A 20,366-nucleotide genomic window follows, 5' to 3' on the forward strand; every position below is an offset into this window, starting at 1 on the left:
GTCCAGAATTCTTTATGGGGAGGAATCTTTAATTTGAGGCAGAACTCTAACATTTATCTGATTCCATCTTCAGCAGGAATACAAAACAGGGGGCTTGCGGGGTTAGAGGGGAGTGTCAGCCCATTGATTACACAATATAATTACTACAGGTGTCAATGAGATTTACAGTAGTGGATTTGGTGGGACAGATTTAAATACCATTCAGGGATTTCATTTCACCTGCATCTTTCCTTCCCGAGGTCCAGGTCTCAGAGAAATCTGAGCTGACAGATACGAGTTCAGTCAAAGTTGGAAGTGAGCCAAGGGTCAACTGGTAACAGGATGTTTGCCACCGGAAGGGAAGAGTCCCCCTCCACCCCTGTGCCCTTGGACCAGCCTCCTCCTGGAACTCATCTTTGCATTTTACCAAAGGCAGTGAGCCTGCAGGAAGTCGTCGGAAGCATAAAACACAACTTCTCATGTAACACGAAAAGGCTATTCGATGCGTTGTACATCCATCTACCAAGGGTGCCCTTAAAGAAGTTTAACCATCCTCCCGACGGGAGACTAAACCTGCAGCAGTTCACGGACGTCCGCTGTGACTCTCACTCGTGTAGGGGAGTTGAAAGGATGGGGCGGCCTGAAAGTAAGCGAGCTATCACCCCCAGAGAGAGGAGTCCCCGCCCCCGGGGAAGGACCGCAATCCATTTTTGGTGCTTAACAGGCAAAGGGATCGGGATTCATTTAAAAAGTAATGATGGTCTGGATTCATTTCAGTCTAACCAACCCAGAGTCTATTCTGATTCATGATAGAGAAACATGCCCAGTACCATTATCTTCATCCCCAAATGTGTTTAGAGCGCTTATTCTGTTCATGGCATAATTAAAAGCAACAATATTCTACTTTAGGAACTAGGTGTTTCTTGTACTCAGAAGGTCAGATCTATAAATACCCTATTTCGTCTTCCAAGTCTCCCTCCTTGAAGAGCAGACACCTCCTCCTTGGAAAGTCCAGCCTCTAACACAATTCCTGGGTTCAGGAAATGAATTAGTGAATGAGTTCACGAACGGGATGCCTGTGGCTTCAGCAGACAAATAAATAAACACAGACACCCTCATTCAATGAAACTCGGTCTCGAACCTCAGGCTGATAATTTTAAAAGCCACACATTCTAACAGGTTGGTTTTAGTATCCGTTCTCCCCTTCCAGGTCAGACTTCTTAGGGGCTTTACGTCAAAAGCAGAAGTAATAAAGGAGTTTTCTGAGGTTGAGCGTGCTTTTTGTATGAGGGATAGTCAACTCAGTTCAAGGCAGCGTGTGCAGTGGTGATGAATTCTAAAAGTAGGGTTTGTTGAGGAAGGTTTTATGCCAGGACAGCATAGGGTAGAGAAGGCAGTCCTCTGGGGATGGAATGAGGAAAACGAAAACTCGAAGCAGGAAAAACAAGGGAAGCTGTGCGTGCGTGCGTGCGCGAGTGCATAAAATTAAAATGTGCAAAGGTATATGGCTTAAATGTGACCCACAAATAAGCAGTGAAGGGCCCCAGCTGCCCAGAGATGTTCACAGCACATCTTGCTTCCTGGGTGATCTAAGGATTAAACAAAGAGACTGACCTCATCTCTGGGAAAGATGCTTCTACCTTTGAGCTCTGTGACTTTACAGCAAGCTTGTCCCACTCTCAGGTGCGGAGGGAAATGGTGAAGAGAACTAGCATTCTTTAGAATTACGATTGCTGAGCAAAAATATTAACAAGGGGGCTTCCTGTCCACTGGAGCAGATTCAAACTGGTTAACTGTGAAAATGAGCAAGTTCACAATCAGACTTTATGCGTGTTAGAATGTGAGTGATTGTCATGTTACCTTGGGTGGGAAGTGACTGGGGGCTTTCTGGGGTGAAGGTAATATTCTATTTCTCGACCTGAAGACACAGAGGGTACACGGGTCTAAAGGTTCATCCTCCTGTACACTTATGATTTGTATGCATTAATGTAGGTATATTATGCTGAAAAGTTTACTAAAAATGCCTCATTAGAAATTTCAGGGCTATTTCATTGGCAATTGAATAAAAGAATAAGCAATTTCAAAACTATACACGTTTCCTTTAAAGAAGGTGGCTGGTGGAGAGAAATGAACAATTAAGACACTGAGAGCATCTCCGTGAGTCAGGTGTTTGGCTCTTTCCCAGGAGAAGGGGAAACTCGTCTTTCCTGACTAAAGGAACCGTGGGCCGTGCTTGTCTGAGCGCCCAGACCGACGGGCCAGTTAAAGTCCAGGCTGTGCAGTCAGGCGGCCGTCCAGTTGGTCCTTTCCTAATTGTTCTCGTCTCTGGTATCATTAAAGGCCTTATTCACCTGCTGGCAAACAGTGAATCCAGATGAGTGGTCATTAATCGAGGTCATGGGTCACCTAAAAGGATGGCTCAGCGGGTGTTTCTGTTGGTCTGAGCATCCGATGAATCGTCAGGTGACCAGTCAGCATAGCTGCACCAGAGCCGGGCTCCCGCTCAGCAGGAAGCGCCCCCTCACCCACAGCCGCCCTGATGGACAAAGGCAAACGCAGCGCAGGAACGCCGGGCCCGTTTCCACGCCTGTTAGGCCTTCAGATTCGGGGCCTGCCGGCCAGTGCCCCCCATCCACCAGTGGCAGTGGCAGGACTGAGAGCTGCTGGCTCCCATAGCCTCACGGCCAGCGTCCGCCCTTGGCCTTGTTTTCTTGTCTTAAGAACTGGCAGAAGTGACAAGGAATTCCCATGTACAGAAACAAACGAACAAAAACCCTCTAAAAGGCTTTTCATCATTTTTCATCCTCTGAAGTAAAAGCCTTGGCAGCCCTGCATGAAGAAGCAATGGGATTGTCGAGTTAAGCTCATCCACGTTCCACAGAAGGGCACCCCCACTTCACAAAGACAGTTCTGCCTCTGTTCGCTTGTTGTTGTTGTTATTGGGCGGGGGGATTAGGTTTATTTACGTATATACACGGATGTCATGCATGCTAGGCACGCGCTCTACCACTGAGCTACGCCCTCCCCCCACCTCTATGCTTAATAAGCACTGGATGCAGCGGGAGATTTGGCAAATGGAAAGGACTGGTGCCTTTACAAAGTTTGACAACAGGAGTCCCAGCAGCTCAGGGGTGGCAAGAGCCCCAATGTCCAGCCACTCGAGTCTGCAAAGGCTCTCACCATGCAGTCCCCACAAACACCCAGTGCTCCCCACCACGGCCCCTGCAGGGATGTCCAGGAGAAAGGGCAGTGCGGCTCACAAGGTGTGTAGCTGACCCTCCGCACCTGAAGTTCCACATCCGCAGATTCAACCAACTGCAGATCAAAATAAAATGTTTTTTTAATTCCCGAAGTTTCCTCCAAACAAAACTTGAATTTGCCACTCAGACAACTATTTACAAAGCATTTACATTGTATTTACACATCATTTGTATTATATTCAGTATTATTAGTCATCTAGAGATGATTTAAATAAAATACAAGGGAGGATGTGCGAAGGTAATATGCAGATACTACACCCTTTTATATAAGGGACTTGAGCATCCATGGGTTTTGGTATCCATGGGGTCCTGGAATGAATCCCCCTGATTCCAAGAGATGACTGTAAAGGGAGAATCCTGAGAGAGACCTGCCAGGCGTCATCCAAACCTGCTCCTGCAAACATTGATTGATGTAGGGGAAAAAAAAAAATCACCATGCCAAAATAAAAAAATAAATGCAGACAAAAGGGGAAAGGCATGCAGAAGGGAAACAAGCCAAAGTGACCAACCAAGAAATGAAAGGAGACTCACCTGCAGAAATCGAGATGCTAAGGCCAGGAGAGGCTGGCCTCTGACCGAACAGGGGAGAAAGAAGCCAAATCTAATCACATAAAGGGAGTCTCGCGGGTTGTCCCTGGGGCCCCTTCTTGTGCCATCCGGAGGAATAGTTCTAGCAACTACTTTGTAAATGCAAGACTTTAATTGTTCTAGAACTACACTTTTAAGAAGTAGGAAACCCATTCTATGCCTTAAATAAAACTTTTTTATAAGTGTAAATACGTTTAAGAAGTGAGTTCATGGTCTGGTTGCTTTCTTTTTTTTTCAGTACAATCAGAGATGAATAAAATATCAAATAAAAGGAGGCTTTGATTATAGGCTGGGGGTGTGGGGAGAATGCACTGGCAGTTTTTCACATCCTATAACAAGAAGCACAGCCAAATGGCAGTTTGAAGTCATAATCACACATCTAACTTGTTGTAAACATTTTCTAGGACTTAACTTTATCCCCCTGTCTTTTGGTAGAATTATTTATAAAACCGTTCCCTGATCCTGGCTCTTAATTGGGTGTTCTCTGTGACATCTTTGTTCTCAGTAGGCCAAACTGGAAACTTTTCAGTAGGTAGTGTATACAATACGACACCACGACAGATTATCAGTGTTCTAAGGTAACGGTATTTGAGATCCTCCAATTTTTTTCTAGCTTTATTGAGATATATATTTATATTTATATATTTTTTGCAGCAGGAAAGTAATTAGGTTTATTTATTTAGTTTTCCAATGGAAGTACCAGGGATTGAACCCAGGACCTCATGCATGCTAAGCACACACACTTCCACTTGAGCTATACCCTCCTCACCTTTTATTGAGATATAATTGCAAGAGAACAGTGTGTGAGTTTAAGGAGTACAATGTGGTGATTCGATACACATATATGTGTATCAAAATGATTACCACAATAAGGATAGTTAACGCCTCTATCACCTCACGTAATTTCTTGTGTGTCTGTGTGTATGTGTGTGGTGAGAACATTTAAGATCTGCTCTCTCAGCGAATTTCAAGTATATAATACAGTATTGTTAACTACAGTCACCGCACTGTACATCACATCCCCAGAATGTATTCATCTTATAACTGGGAGTTTGTACCCTTTGACCATTATCTCCCATTTCCCCCACCCCAGCCCTGGTAACCACCACTCCACTCTCTGTTTCTATGAGCTGAGCATTTCTGATTCCACAGATAAGTGAGATTATGCAGTATTTTGTCTTTCTCTGTCTGACTGATTACCCTTAACAGAGTGTCCTCCAAGTCCTTTGAGAACCTCTTTTTAAGAACAATTTGTCTCCAAATTTTAAGCTGGAAAGTCAATAGAATAACTGTTTGGAAAACAATCGTGTCGCTTTAAAATCTTTCAACACTTGCATGGAGAACTGTGTACAGACTGAGCATGTTTATGTATTGGTCAACAAATAAAAACCAGCAGAACATCAATTAAGGAAGGGAGAAAGTCTGACACACACAAGTCATGCTAGAAATCATAGGCAGGCAGACTGGGGCTCCCATCCCAGAGAGGTTCTGTCCCTTGTCTGACGTCACAGAGCAAGACACGCCTTTGGGTCCTGTGTGCCCAGCCCAGGGCTGTGTCCATTACCCCTCAGAGGTAACTCATCATCCCACAGCCATGCATGGCTTCCAAAGCCAAAGAGCCAAAAATGGGTTCAATCTAGATTGTCTCGTTCGCTAGGTTGCTGATGGCAATGATTCTAAACACTTACTATGTATCAAATCACCTTACGGAGCGATGAAAAGATAGTTTCTCAGATCCCTTTTCCACAGATTCTGACTCACTCATTCTGGGGTGGGGCCCAGACATTTAAATTAAAAAAAAAAATCTCCCCAGGTGATTCTAATGTGCAGCCAATTCAATGAAAATCAGTGCTCTGTGGTGCTGGTTTTCCACCCTGGGAACCCACTGGAGTCACTCAGGGGAGCTTTAAAAGCTGCACGCCAGGGTCCCATCTTCAGAGATGCTGAATCATCTGGTCCAAGGTGCAGCCTCAGCACAAAAGCTTCCCAGGTGCCTCCAACGTGCGGCCAGGGACGAGAACCATTGCTCTCAGGCGCCTCAGACCGTGACTGTCTAATCTGTCATCTCTCAGGGAAGCATTTTAGGGCCCCAATCACTGCTGTTTTTAAAATTCCAGGGCTGTCAGTGTGCAATAAATGCTTGTGGATAAAATTGCCTAATGAGGCTCGGTGTCAACGGACAGGTGAGAAGGAAAGGGCAAACTGAAGAAATCACAAGCATCTGAACCGAAAATGTCCTGAGGGTGGATGACACAGTCGGTCAAGCAAATACCATGACATTATTTGACAAATGCACAGGTGACCATTTTTGGGGTGGTAGAGGCTACTGTCCTGAGCCTGGAATCCCCTTGTCCCCCAGGATATTTCGAGAGTGAGAATGAGCACATTCTACCTACCTTACCTAATTCCTATCACAGACAGACTCACTCTTCACCGAGTCTAACAGTAGTCTCAGCCGAAGGGATATGACCCCCAGTGGGAATTCAATACCACAGAAGAGCTATCTTCATGAATGGATTTGAGAAGATTAAGAAAAGCAATTTCTCCATTTAATGTTATTTAACAAGAATGATGCACGAACAAGTAAGAGAGCAAAGCTGTCCAGACTGCATAAACCCCACGTCTGGAATAAACATGGTGGGGAAGAAATTTATCAACATTTTGACAGGGTTTATCTTTGGATAACAGGAGTATGGTGATTTTTATTTCCTCCTTTATATTTTTCTATGTTTTCTAAATGTTTTATCAAGTATAAGTGTTACTTTTTAATAAGATGAAAGAACACAATCCCTTTCTTAAAAATGTGATTGTTCTCCAGCTCGGGGAAATGGTTGTCCAAGGCATTTCTACACCTGTTGGCACGCAGGTGAGGAGCAGCAGGTTTGTCCTGATGTTTGAAAATTCAGCAGGTCAGGTTGTGCTTTCTTAAGCAGTTAGAGATTTTGCAATCCTGGTGATGTTCTTTGCCAGGCTCAGCAAAGTTGGTATCAGACAGGTGACCAATGAAGATGAAGTTTCCAATAAACAGGCTGTCCACCCATTGTTTGCCAACCCTGACAACATGGGAGTGAATTAAATGCTCTTGATGTTGGATGGCCACTGTTGATGGACAATGTGAAGTCGTGGGGGTGTGAGGAGAAAATGCTTCGAAAGATGCTGCTCTAGCATCCTTGGGTACTGATGCTTGACTAAGTTGGCCTCAACATTTATAAATCAGATGCAAATAACATATAATTTGAAAATCAGGAGATGCAAATGACATGTAAGACTTTTAGAGAAATTCTAGTGCTGAGCTTAGAATTTCTGCTTGGTTGACCTGCTAAGCCCAGAGAATCAAATGGGCCAGTGGAATTTACAATAGCCAAGACATGGACACAACCTCAGTGCTCATTGACAGATGACTGGATAACACAGATGTATGCATATATACAATGGAATACTACTGAGCCATAAAAAAGTAATGAAATAATGCTATTTGCAGCAATATGGATGGACCTAGAGATTTTCATAATGAGTGATGTAATTCATGAAGAGAAAGACAAATATATGATATCACTTATATGTGGAATCTTTAAAAATGACACAAATTAACTTATTTACAAAACAGAAACAGACTCATAGATATAGAAAACAATCTTACAGTTAGCAAAGGAGAAAGGAAGGGGGAGGGATAAATTAGGAATTTGAGATTTGCAGATACAAACTACTGTATATAAAATGGATACATAACAGGGTCTTACTGTATAGCACAAGGAACTATATTCGATACCTTATAACAACCTATAATGAAAAAGAATATGAAAAGGAATATATATGTACAATTGAATCACTATACTGCATACCAGAAACTAACACAACACTGTAAATCAACTATACTTCAATTTTTTTAAAAAAAATGATGAAATAGAAAAAATGGGCCAGTGGAAGCTCCCAAATAAAACCTCAAACTCAGGTTCCTGTACCTGCAGCAACAAGTTCTCTTTGCTCAGAAACCTCCAAATCTTCACAACCATCTACAGGCTCTTTTTTTAAATCCCTGATGCTCGGTCTCCTCCCCTGTTCATTTCTTCCACCTCGTTCCTGAATGTTCCAGCCTCTCCTGTTGCTTCACACAGATATTCCTCACTCACTACTTCTCTGAAACAAAATTCTTCCTTTTAATACCCTCCACCCCGAATATCCCTCAAAACCCCTTCAATAACCATCCCACTTCTTTGCCATCAGAAAACCTCACAGTCAGGATGTTTTATTTTCTGCTTAACTCAAATGCCAGCTGTTACCAATTGAATTGCAAACACCTTATTCATCTTCGTAGCCCTCTGAAAGCGCAGAGCTGCGGTTATCACACATTTGTTGAACAAGTGAATTTCCTCTCAAGGAAGAACAGGAGCGCTTTGTAACGATAATATGTGTTTATTTACACGGAGCCATTTTCAAAGTATATGTGGCTTGTAACTCCAAATGGGATGCTCAGAATTGCAGAGTTGACATCTCCTGGGAATTTCTTTAAAATGCAGTATCTTAGCCTTCTACTTCCTCCCTTTACTCCCTCCTGCAACACACACCCCACTGAATCAGTTTCAATAAAAGTTTTAATAAAGTCCCCAGGCGATTCCTATGCAGTTCAGTTTTGAGATGCATTGGTCTGGAGCATTGCCCATCAATTATGCATTGGAGTCAATGGGAAATACAATCTGAAAATACAGATTTTCAGGCTCCAGCCCCCAGTAGCCTGATTTAATCAATCTGGGAATTAGGATTCCTAAAAATACCCCCAGTATGCAGCCCAGATAAGAACCACTTGCACAATGTCCTGCTGGAGCTCTCCAAAACTCCTGCAATATTTTGTATGCCAGAGTCTCCCCTACACAGCGATTTCTCTCCTCTTTACCACTTCGTCTTCCCTTATGGTTTGACTTCTCATCCTCCAAAACACACCTCATAGTTCCGTTTGTCAGTAAACTTTTGGATTTGTTTTTAAATTTTTTTGATGGGGGTAATTAGGCTTGTTTATTTATTTATTTATAGAGGAGGTCCAGGGGACTGAACCCAGGACTTCATGTATGCTAAGCACACACTCCACCACTGAGCTATACCCTCCACCCCATTGGTACATATTTATTGAGCACCCCGAATTTGCTTAAATACCAAACCTGTTTTTAGACTTCTTTTCACAGTAAATTATCTACATTCTCTTTCTTGACTTCTTTCTTCACTAATCCTGTTCTCTAATTTTTGTAAGCATTCATTGGTGCCACTAGACTTATGGCTTATTTCCTGAGCAAGGAAAAGAAAATTTGTTACCTTTTTGTCCAGTTTTAAAACAACTTAAAGATTATTTTGAGCCACAGAGACATCAAAAACTGATTACATTTAAAAACAAATCTGTTCTGTCCTGTAACATTTAAAAAAAAATTTTGTGTTGAAGTGTAGCTGATTTACAATGTTAGTTTCAGGTGTACAGCAAAGTGATTCAGTTATGCATATACATACATATATATTTTTTCTTTTCAGATTCTTTTGCATTATAGGTTATTATGAAATATTGAATATAGTTCTCTGGCTATACAGTAGGTCCTTGTTTTTATTTTATATATAGTAGTTTGTATCTGCTAATCCCAAAGTCCTAATTTATCCCTACCCCCCTTCCCTTTGGTAATCATAAATTTGTTCTCTATTTCCTTTAACCTTTGTAAAGGTACCAGTCTTCCACTTTTCTCATCCTAACTGTAACAGCTAACACTTCTAAGGGGCTTGCAATGGCCCTGGAGTTGTGCTAAGTGTATTTCCTGTGCTGATTATCTCAGTTAATCCACTCAACAACCCTCTGAGGTACATTCTATCATTATTCCTATTTTTTTTAATTGAAGTATAGTCAGTTATAATGTGTCAACTTCTGGTGTACAGCATAATGTTTCAGTCATATATATACACACATATATTTGTTTTCACGTTATCCCTATTTTTTTATGAGACAACAGTGGCACGAAGAAGTTCAGTAACTTGCCCACTGTCACCCAGCTTGTCTCCTGGATTGAAACCCAGGCATTCAGACTCAGAACCTGTTCGCAACTGTTCTGCGGCTTCTTCTGTCAAGGATGCTGTTTGGGTTAGGCTTCCGGGACACGGGGAACCTCTTATTCTGTCCCGGTTTTCCACAGATAATTTAATGCTTCTTTCTTTGGAAAGAAGCTCATAAAGCTGTTTCCCAGGTATTGCTCATAGTGAAGTTTAAAAGGATTTCATGTTTGGACAAATTTCTTTTGCAGGTTGAGCAAGATAAGAAACAAGTTCTGACTCACACAGCAAAGGTCTAAATAAAGAAGCCCTGAATAATTTATAAAGAAATTTCCTCTCCTAACCAAATCCAATTTTAAACGTTAATATCTCTATGGCAAAAAAAGAAGATAAATCAATGTAATAAATGTAGCCTCTGGTCAGGTGTGTGGGGGTGCGGGGGTGTATGTGTGTGTATGAATATAAAGATAAAAAAGTTTAAAAAGGCCAAATAGTATACAAAAGGCATCCTTTTTCTTTGGACCTCCTCTCTAACCACCCAATTTTAATAGCTCTTTTCTTTCCTCTTTTTCTCAGCTAGGCAATGATTTTGTGTGTGTGTGTGTGTGTGTACTACTACCTTCTTTTATTTGAAGTATAGTTGATATACAATGTTGCATTAGTTTCTGGTGTACAGCAAAGTGATTCAGTTATATACATATATTCAGTTGTATATATATAATATATATACTTTTTCATGTTCTTTTTCATTGTAGAGTTTTACAAGATTTTGAGTCTAGTCCCCTTGCTCTACACCAGGACCTTGTTGATAGGAAGGGATTTCTTTTAATCCCTTCTGGTTTTTCTACAATAGGATTTTCCCCACCCTTGGCCCTGTTGGCAATTTAGCCTGGAGAATCCTTTGTGGTGGGGGGCTGTCCTGTCCTGAACTCTGTGGGAAGTCCAGCAGCACCCCAGGCCTCTAACCACTGGAGGCCCCCCACCCTCCCATCCACCGCCAACACCCCCACATCCTCACCCCTGACACCAACTGTGACCAAAAAAAAATGTCTTCAGACACTGGCTGCACATACCCTGGGGGTGCAGTGCAGAAGCGTGAAATCGGCTCCCCCCTCCTCTGAGTTAAGAACTACTGTTTTGGAAATATCCACTGGAATTGCAATACCACTCATGCGTCCCTAGCTATACTTCATCCATAAATACTGTCTGAAAGATCTTGAGTCCAGCTGTTAGATCCCTAGCATTTTCATCTGCTATTCTCACACTTGTCTTCTTGAGCCTTCACCGCATGCACTTCCCAGACAAGCCACGGGGGTCAGCATGCTGGCTGCTGCAGCAGGGGGCACAGAGACGGCCCTAGAGGGTCCCTGTGTGTGATTCAGGGGTGAGGACTAGAGGGATGCTCTGCCATTGTTGCCACGGTAACCACAGATCTGACTTCGCTCCTGCAGGTCTCACTCTGAGGTTTACATGGACAACACCTCAGACATTATTCTAGCAGTTCCGTAGAAAACAAAAGTCTAATCTGTGATGCTGCCAATAAACACAAAACATCCCTGCCTTACACACAGTTTGCCTAAGGGTAAGGCAAGACGGATAAATTAGCAGGAAAGACAAATCTAGTGAGGCGGGAAGCCCCATAAAAAAGTCCTGCAGGACCCCCAGGCAGGGCCACTACTCTCCTGCCAGCACCATCCGGTTCCCTGGCCCAGTGGCTTTATCTCACTCTTTGCCTCTGAAATGGCTTACTTCTAGGAAAGTGGAACTTACCCCTAAAATTCTATTGGTTCCCTGAGCTAACTCCTGATTGGTCCATTTGTAGTACTTTATTTGCATGGAATTCACTCCTGATTGGTTATTTCTCTCCCTCCTGATTGGTCCATTTTTACAAAGCTTGTTCCTAATTAGTGAACTTTTGTTGTATCTTATTTGCATATGATGTTGCAAAGTGTAAACTGGCAGCCTATAAAAGCCTGTATAAACCTACAGATGGCGTCCATAGCTAGGAGTGTTAACTCTGGGCCCGCTGGCATTATAAACCTGAGTTCTCCAACTCTCTGAGTGTTGCTTGGTCTCTTGTCCAAATCCAGGTAGCTGTCACAACTGAGCTGTAACACTGAGCTTAACACACTTTTCTGCAACACTAGAACACATGAGATTAATACACTGAGTAGCACTGTTATCTTGCCTTTACTCCATGTGAATGTGGAACTTCATGGTGTGTGTTTTTATGGGTGTAAATGTATGAGATAGGAAATTATTTTATTTTTTGGATCAAGGGGAAAAGGACAAGTTAAACAAGACACTTAGGTGCCAAACTCTGTGCCAAGTGCCCTGCCTGACTTGTCTCATTTTAACCTTACAATGGCCCTAAGACGTGTGTAGCAGTATCACTTCCATGTCAAAGGTAACAAAACCTCAAGTTGGCCGAGTAATGTGACCAAGCTCATGTTTCTAGCAAATCGGGAAACGGATTCAGACTTACAAAGTTTGTCCCCAAGGTTTGTGGGTGTATGTGTGTGCATGTGTGTGTATGTAAATTAATTATGGTAAAATACACATATCATAAACTATACCATTTTAACTATTAAGTATACAGTTCAGTGGCATTAAGTACTTTCAAACTGCCATGCAACCATCACCACCATCCACCTCCAGAACTTTTTTGTCTTCCCAAACTGAAGCTCTGTACCCAGAATTAAACAATAATTCCCCACTCTCCCCTCCCCCAGCCCCCAGCAACCACCTTTCTACTTTCTGTCTCTGTGAATTTGACTACCCTGGGTACTTCTTGTAAGTGAAATCATACAGTATTTATCTTTTGGGGACCAGCTTATTTCACTGAGCATAATGTTTTCAAGGTCCATCCATGTTAGAGCCTGTATCAGAATTTCCTTCCTTTTTAAGACCAAATAATATTCCACCACGTTTATATATACCACATTTTGTTTATCCATTCACCTATGATGGACACTTAGGGTGCATCCACCTTTTGGCTATTGTGAATAATGCTGCTATGCACATGGGACTGCAAATATCTCCTCGAGACCCTACTTTCTTTTGGGTATATATCCAGCAATGGAATTGCTGGGTCATACGGTCATTCCATGTTTAATTTTTTTTAATGTTTTCATTTATTTTATTTTAACTTTTTGGGAGGGAAGTAATTTGGTTTATTTATTTATTTTTAATGGAGGCACTGGGGCTTGAACCCAGGACCTAGTGCATGCTAAGCAGGCACTCTACCACTGAGCTATACCGTCCCTATCACGTTTAATTTTTTTAAGGAACTGCCATGTTGTTTTCCATAGTGGCTGAGCCATTTCATATTCCCACCAGCAGTCCACCAGGGTTCCAATTTTTCCACATGTTTGGCAACATGTGTTTTGGGGTTTGAGGGTTTTCTGAGAGTAGCCATCCTAATGGATATGAGGTGTGTCCCTTAGGTTTTGAAAATTAGGTATACACCAAATCTTTCCCTTCTAGAATTTTTCTTCTTCATTCGGTAGCAACTGTGCACACGTGCGCGCGCACACACACACGTTAAGATCTTGATCACGGCGCGGTAACCCGTGAGGGTTCACGCCCGTTCCATTCCTCTCTCTACTCAGCTTGGTTTCTCTAGCAAGCTGGCCAGGAGGTTGGGGGGATGTCTCCCTCGAGCCCCCGGCCTCTGCAGTACCAAAGTGTCTCCATCTCTTCTCTCTTCTACACTGTCAGGGTTCTCTGTAAAGCACTTAGGAAACATTTGGGAAAGAAAAGAGAACACGTTTCGGGGGAGATCAGCCTGTTTGGGTCCCATTCATTTTAATGGGCATGATCTTTCAGGGAACCTGTTCTGACTTGATCAAGGGAGCTTGGCGTAGGCAAATTCTCCACCTGGCATTCAGAACTTGGGCAAAAGGTGTGGTCGCTGAGGCAGACGGGAGTGATTCACGCCTGCTTACCACGGGCAGGGCCCCGCCCTAGGCGTGCAGCTTTCTCCTCCTCCCCATTTTCCCTCCTTGCTTCCAGGCTCCCTGGGAAACTGTGGCTGGAATAACAAGGCGATGAGTCACAATCTCTGATCGCTGGGGGGAGGGGCGGAGGCAGGAGCAGGTCCAGAATGACTCCTGAGGCATCGAGGCCCAGGCTCCCAGCTCTGAAGCCAGGACAGCTTCAGAGCACATTCTCGTGCAGAGGCTTCCTGACCAGAGCTGCTTGCTTAGGAGAGGGGACAGCTCCCCACCGGGACCACAGCTGGCTTTAATCAGGATGTCCATGAACTTGGATGCCCGGGCGAGTGTGGTCCATCAGGTTTGGGTGTGTGCTGACAATTTAAAAATCAGCCAGTGTTGGAATTGTAGATTTGTAGCATTTTAGGGCTGAGGGGGATTTTCCATCTCTAACTTCAAAGAATTTCAGGATTAAAATAACATATGGTATTGATCTTTCCCAGATTTGCGCTGGAACTGGCATACACTGTCTCACCAGAACCAACTGTTAAGTTTTCAGGAAATTTATGAACCAGTTGACTTCAGGTCGGTAGCTTAAAAGGGGCCTTTGGTGGGATTCTTACACAGAAATGGACGAACACTACAAATCAGGGCTTCCCTCTCCCCCTTCCTCCACCAAGAACTGGTTGTTTAAAAATGTATTAGCATGTCATTGACCTTATCCAAGCCTTTCATTTATAGATGAGAAAATTGAGCCCCAGAGAGGGGAAAGGGCTCATTGGGAGTCACACTATAAATCAGTGTCAGAATTCAGAATCCAAATTCTTTGCATCCTATTCTAGTGAATGTCTACCTAAAACATAGCCCTGTCACCCAGGGCCCAGCATCCTGCCAAAATATAGAGCCATGGTAGAGGACATCATTGCAATCCCAGCAGAGAGTGAGAGACAAACAGCTAACTCGAAAACAGGCTCTCAGGGGAAAGAGATTGCCTGCTCGCTATTAGGCCCACCCTGGAATTTGCCCTAATAGTTTAAGCCCTGTTTTTATTGTACTTGTGTGGACTGCAACAGGGAGAGGTGGACACAATCGAGCCATTGTGACATCCCCAGCAAGAAGAGGCTTGGTTGCCCTTGAAGAAGTGACAGGTTTGGAAGCCTTGCAGTCAACAGCCTGACCACGAGGAAGAAGAAGCTAAGACTCGTAGCCTGAAAAACCATCACTTTGGATACATTATCCGACTTGCTCTACTGTCTCTTGTGATTGACGTGGTTCCCGAACAAAAGCAAATGATCTTTGAGACTCACACCTTCTATCCACAGTGTGACTTTGCGGTCCTTGGGCAGCTGAACTTGGCCCTGGTTTAGGACTTTCATAGGCAAAAGGAGAGAACGCGGGCAAGGGAAGGACTGATGGAGGAGGTGGGAGGGCCCATTTCATGTCGGTCTCAAGAGCTTGGCTCAGAAAGGTGGGGGGTCCCCACTCCAAAGAGGGCAGGGGCCCTGGAGAAACGGCCAGACCGCTCTTCCTGCTGGTTGAACCACCCACCTGTGATGCCCATGCAGGGACTGGGGGCGGCCATACTGCCCGGGATGAAGAAAAGAGGGACCACAATACTTCCAAGGCAGGAGAAGAGAGGACGTCGCTAGGGGACGGTGGATTCCTTTCCCTCCACGTTCCTTCTGTGACCCCTTGGAGTTACTCTCGTCAACCCGGTTTCACTGCTAACGTGCTCTGCCAAACATCACCGCTGCCGTCCCGTCAAATTCCACTGGCTCTTTCTCCATCCCTTGGCCATCACGATGTTCACTCCCTCTGACTCTGGGAGCACTGCCTCCCGCTCGCACACGCCCCCGACCCCACACTTCATCATTCTGTTAACCTCCGTAACCCATGACTGTCCTCTTGGCCCCGAGTACAGTCACGGTCTCTTCTGAAGAGTGATCTGACTCCTAGTGTCACTGACCAGGACAAGAGCTCACTCCGATGGGCAAAGAGAACTCAGGCCCTGGATGGACGGCCCTCCTGCCCAGACTCCACAGCCCAGGTGTCAAAGAAGGGATTCTGTGTAAGGGGGGTGGAAGGAAGCCAGTCGAGTGGAAATACCAAGTCCCTGGGAGGAGGGAGCCCAGACTAAGACCCCCTTCGAGGCGGGGGTGTGGAGAACTCTGCCCCTTTGGGATGAAACCCAGGAGCCCTTCGGAGCAAGCTGGCTGGGCCCGATTAGGACCACAAACCTTGCAAATCCAGTATTTCCTGTATTGTTCTTTGTTCTCCATTTAGTTCTTGGAAAAGTCTTCTTTTCAGGTTTCAGTACATCACAGCAGTAGTAAGAAGAAAAAGGGGGAAAGTTGTATCTACTCTTTGGCCAAAATACGACAGCAGTGGCAGCATGCTCCATCGTCAAGGTTCTGGGGTTTTAAAGGGATTTTTCATTTATGCCACCTCCTCTTTGAAACGCCTCTTCCAGACCCGGGAGCCTCTCAGCCGGCCTCATTCTCCTCCTACACCAGCCTTCTTGTTCTCTTTCATCTCCACTTCCTCCCCCTCCCTCTGCAGGGCTCTTCCCAAGGTGATGCTCTTCTCCCTCCCGTCTGTCTCTTCCTCTGCCCTCAGCAGAGCCGTCCACTGTCAAGACTTCAGCTGTGACCTCCCTGACAAGGATCTCAGAACTTTATTTCTAGTCTTGACCTTTCGCCAGGCAAATTTCAACCTTCTTCTGGGTCACGCCGCCTGGATGGGTGATCAGTGTCAAAAACCAATATTTCCAAAACGGAATTTCTTTCTTTCCATCCAAGCCCCCAAATTTCAAAATGACCTTGGATGACCTCTCCATCCTTAAGTCTTAAATCTAGGTACCAAAGGCCCTCGACTCCATGTCCACTAATCTCTTTACACCACCATTTTCTTCGCAACACCTGTGGCCCCCGAATCTAGGCTGCATCACCTTCCTACCTGGGCTCCACCTCCACTCTCCACCCATCTGACATCACCAAGGTCAACCCTGACAGACGCACCGTCATCAAGCCTAGCCAAGGATGTCTGCTCCTCTGCCGGAAATGCCTTGCTCTGCCTGTGCGCAAGGTCCAGGATGGTGCTCCTTCACCAAAGTCTACCACTGCCTCTCCCCAGACACAACCTCGAGGCCTGCTTCTTCTCCACAGAAGGCTCTTCCTTGCGATGTCATCCGCCAAAATCTCATTTCTCCTAATTCAAAATCCACTGTAAATGACACAGCCCGCTTGGCTTCTTCTCTGATACCCTCAGCCAGGGGCTCTGCCTCCCTGTCTCGCCCCAGAGCACTGAGGAAGGCCTGGGAAAGCTGTCTGCATTAGTCCGCTTGGGCTGCGTAACAAAGTACCTCAGACTGTGCTCGAACAATAGCAATGTATTGTCGCACAGCTGTGGAGCCTGGAAGTCCAAAACAAAGATGCTGGCAGGGTTGGTTCCTTCTGAGGCCTCTCTCCTTGGCTGGCAGATGCCACTTTCTCCCTGTGTCCTCACATGGCCTTCCCTCTGTGCGTGTCTGTGTCCTGATCTCATCTTCCTCTTCTTATAAAGACACCAGTCTTACTGGACTACAGTCTGCCCTGCTGACCTCATTTTACCTTAATTACCCCTCGAAAGACCCTAATTCCAAATACAGTCACATTTGAAGGTACTGGGGATTCGAATTTGGAGGGGACACAATTCAGCGCACCACACTGCCTGCATCTGCGGTGTAATGAGTGGTGGGGAAGTGGCTGAAAAACTGAATGAATGAAGCAAATGTGGTTGCTTTGTTTGCGGGTACGGCAGGAAGTTCATGGGACACTTACAGTAGGAAAGATCGAGGAAGGCCTGGCGCCCTGGAGAGAGAAGCCCAGATGAAGCTCAACACTCAAGCAAACAAACACCATGATGTCGATATTGTTGCAGGCACAGAGATGGCTCTGGTTTGCCCTGTGGGTTGGAGCAGAGGGGAGGCTGGAGGCAGGGAGGTCAGATGAGAGGCTAATTCAGTCATTCCAGGTGTGGAGTAACCATGACCAGGGTGGTGCCCACAGAATGAAAGCTGGAGACAGATGGGAGTGCCTGGTGGTTGTTCCAAGCTCCTGCACCCAGCTAATGCATCTGTGAGGACCACATTCCACCTTCACCTTGAGAACAATGAGTCCTCTAGAAACTGGAAAGGCAGTAGTTACCAAAGTCATGTGTGATGAGCTCATCGGCCCAGGGACACCAATGATTCCAGACAACTCCTTTTGATTCAAGGCCCTCTCAGTTTGGCCCCACCCTGGCCCTGCAGCTGAGTCCTCTCTCCTGTCCGAGATGGGTGCGTTACACTAAAACAGATTCACACTGGTTCACAGAGACATTAAGCTCACTTCCAATGGGCCTTGGATTTTGTGGTCACTGCCCCGCATCACACTGCTTTCTAGGAGGATGTCCTCTCTTCTCTTCCCGATTTCTGGAAATCCTATCCATCTTTGAAGTGCCTTGTCCACACAGCCCTCAGAGACGACTACTATTCAGCTGGCACTCTCCCTCGGCTGAATCCTAATCACACATATTTATACCACAAAATGCACCGAGATACCAAATAACGTGTTAGCCCATGCTTGAGATGTTTGGAACATTCATATGCAACGGCAACTCCCCCATGAGACTCTAAACTCCTTGAGGTTATACATTTGGGACTTCTTATGTATTTATTACCTGCCAAGTCCAGTGCATACTGGCTGCTCAAGAAATTAATACTGAGACGATAGCCAACACCCCAAAGGTCCTTGTGGGATTTTCCCTTGGCCCAGGCAATGGGGTTAGTGGGGGAAAGGAGCAGAGATAAAAGATAAGCATGTCATTTCAATCCATAGGAATGACCTTTAAGTCGCAATCCCAGAGGTCTCCCCTTACTTCCTTAATCCAGCTCAAAAAAGCATTCACCCCAGGGCAGAGGGGTTCTTACACTTCCAAAAGGAGCTTCATGTGTGGAAACTCAAAGTTGACTTATCCTCACAGGCATAATGTTGATCAGAGGGTTGAATGACCAGACTCGTGGCAGGCTGCATCCCAGGAGATGATTAACCTGTCCGGGGAGGCAGGTAGGACCAACACTCGTGATAAGGATCAGGCAGAGGGCCTGAGGGGTGCTGGCACCAGGGTGGCCTTTGGGTAGGAAGACAGATGCTTAATACTACTTATGGGAAGAGGACAAAGGAGAAGTGGCAGGGATTTTAGCAGAAAGGGAGAAGCTGACCCTCAAATTCATACGGAATTACAAGGGGCCCCAAATAGCCAGAAGAATCTTGAGAAGGAAGAACCAAGTTGGAAGACTCACAATTCCAATTTCAGAATGTACCACGAAGCTACAGTAATCAAAACATATCAAAACTGGCATAAAACCAGACATAGCCCAGTGGAATAGGATAAAAATCTAGAGATAAACTCCTGTGTCTATGGTCAAATAATTTTCAACAAGGGTGCCAGGTCCCATTCAACAGGGAACCCCAGTCTGTTTAACAAATTATGCTGGGAAACCTGGATTTCCACAAGCAAAAGAGTGAAATTGGTCCCCTATTTTACATATAAAAAATCAAGTCAAATGGATCAATGACCTAAATATAAGATCTAGAACCATAAAACTCTTAGAAGAAAACACAGGGGGAAATCGTCATGACCTTGGATTTGGCAATGGATTCTTAGATATGACACCAAAAGAAAAATTAGGTACATCAGACTTCAAAATTTAAAACTTTTGTGCACCAAAAGACATCATGAAGAAAGAGAAAAGATAATCTACAGAATGGAAGAAAATATTTGCAAATCAAATATCTGATAAAGGTTTAATATCCAGAATATATAAAGAACTTCCAACAGCCAACAGCAAGAAGACAAACAACCAAAATTATGAAATGGGCTAAGAATTTTTACAGACATAGCTCCAAATAAGATATACAAATAGCCACCAAGCACATAAAAATATTTAATATCACTAGTAATTAGAGAAATGCAAGTCAAAACCACTTTGAGATACCACTTCACACCGCTTAGGTCAGCCATTATCAAAAACAAACCGAAACTGGGAAATTGTAAGTGTTGACAAAGATGTGGAGCAACTGGAACCCTGGCACATTGCTGGTGAAAATGTAAAATGGTGCAGCCACTGTGGAAAACAGTTTAGTGTTTCCTCAAAAAGCTAAACATAGAATAACCATATAACTCAGCAGTTCCACTCCCAGTTCTGCCCAAAAGTATTGAAAACAAATGTTCAGAGAGATACTTGTCCACCAATGTTTATTACAGCATTATTTGCAATAGCCAAAAGGTAGAAACGACCAAGTGTCCATCAGCAGACAAGTGGGTAAACAAGATGTGTCATATCCAAACAATGAAATATTGTTCAGTCATAAAAAAGGAATGATGCTCAGATGCAACATGGGTGAACCTTGAAAATATTATGCTACGAGAAATAAGCCAGACACAAAAGGACAACTATTGTATGAGTCTGTATATAAAATATCTAGAATAGGCAAATTCATAGACACAGTAAGTGTATCAGAAGTTACTAGGGACTGGGGGAAGTGGCAAATGGAGAGTTATTCCT

The 20,366-nt window shown here is 44.4% G+C and overlaps 2 long non-coding RNA genes across 2 annotated transcripts in view; one reads left to right on the forward strand and one right to left on the reverse strand.

Annotated features, from left to right (window-relative positions):
• The window catches only part of LOC140687639 (uncharacterized), a 38,061-nt gene that overhangs the window by 6,111 nt on the left and 11,584 nt on the right, over positions 1-20,366 (reverse strand). The gene's annotated exons all lie outside the window — the stretch shown is intronic.
• Positions 14,003-15,181, forward strand: LOC140687638 (uncharacterized). The gene is made up of 3 exons (XR_012062038.1): positions 14,003-14,147; positions 14,284-14,365; positions 14,854-15,181. It is a non-coding gene; the product is annotated as an uncharacterized lncRNA (long non-coding RNA).

This window comes from Vicugna pacos, chromosome 20 (genome assembly GCF_048564905.1).
Source record: "Vicugna pacos chromosome 20, VicPac4, whole genome shotgun sequence".
Lineage (NCBI taxonomy): Eukaryota > Metazoa > Chordata > Mammalia > Artiodactyla > Camelidae > Vicugna > Vicugna pacos.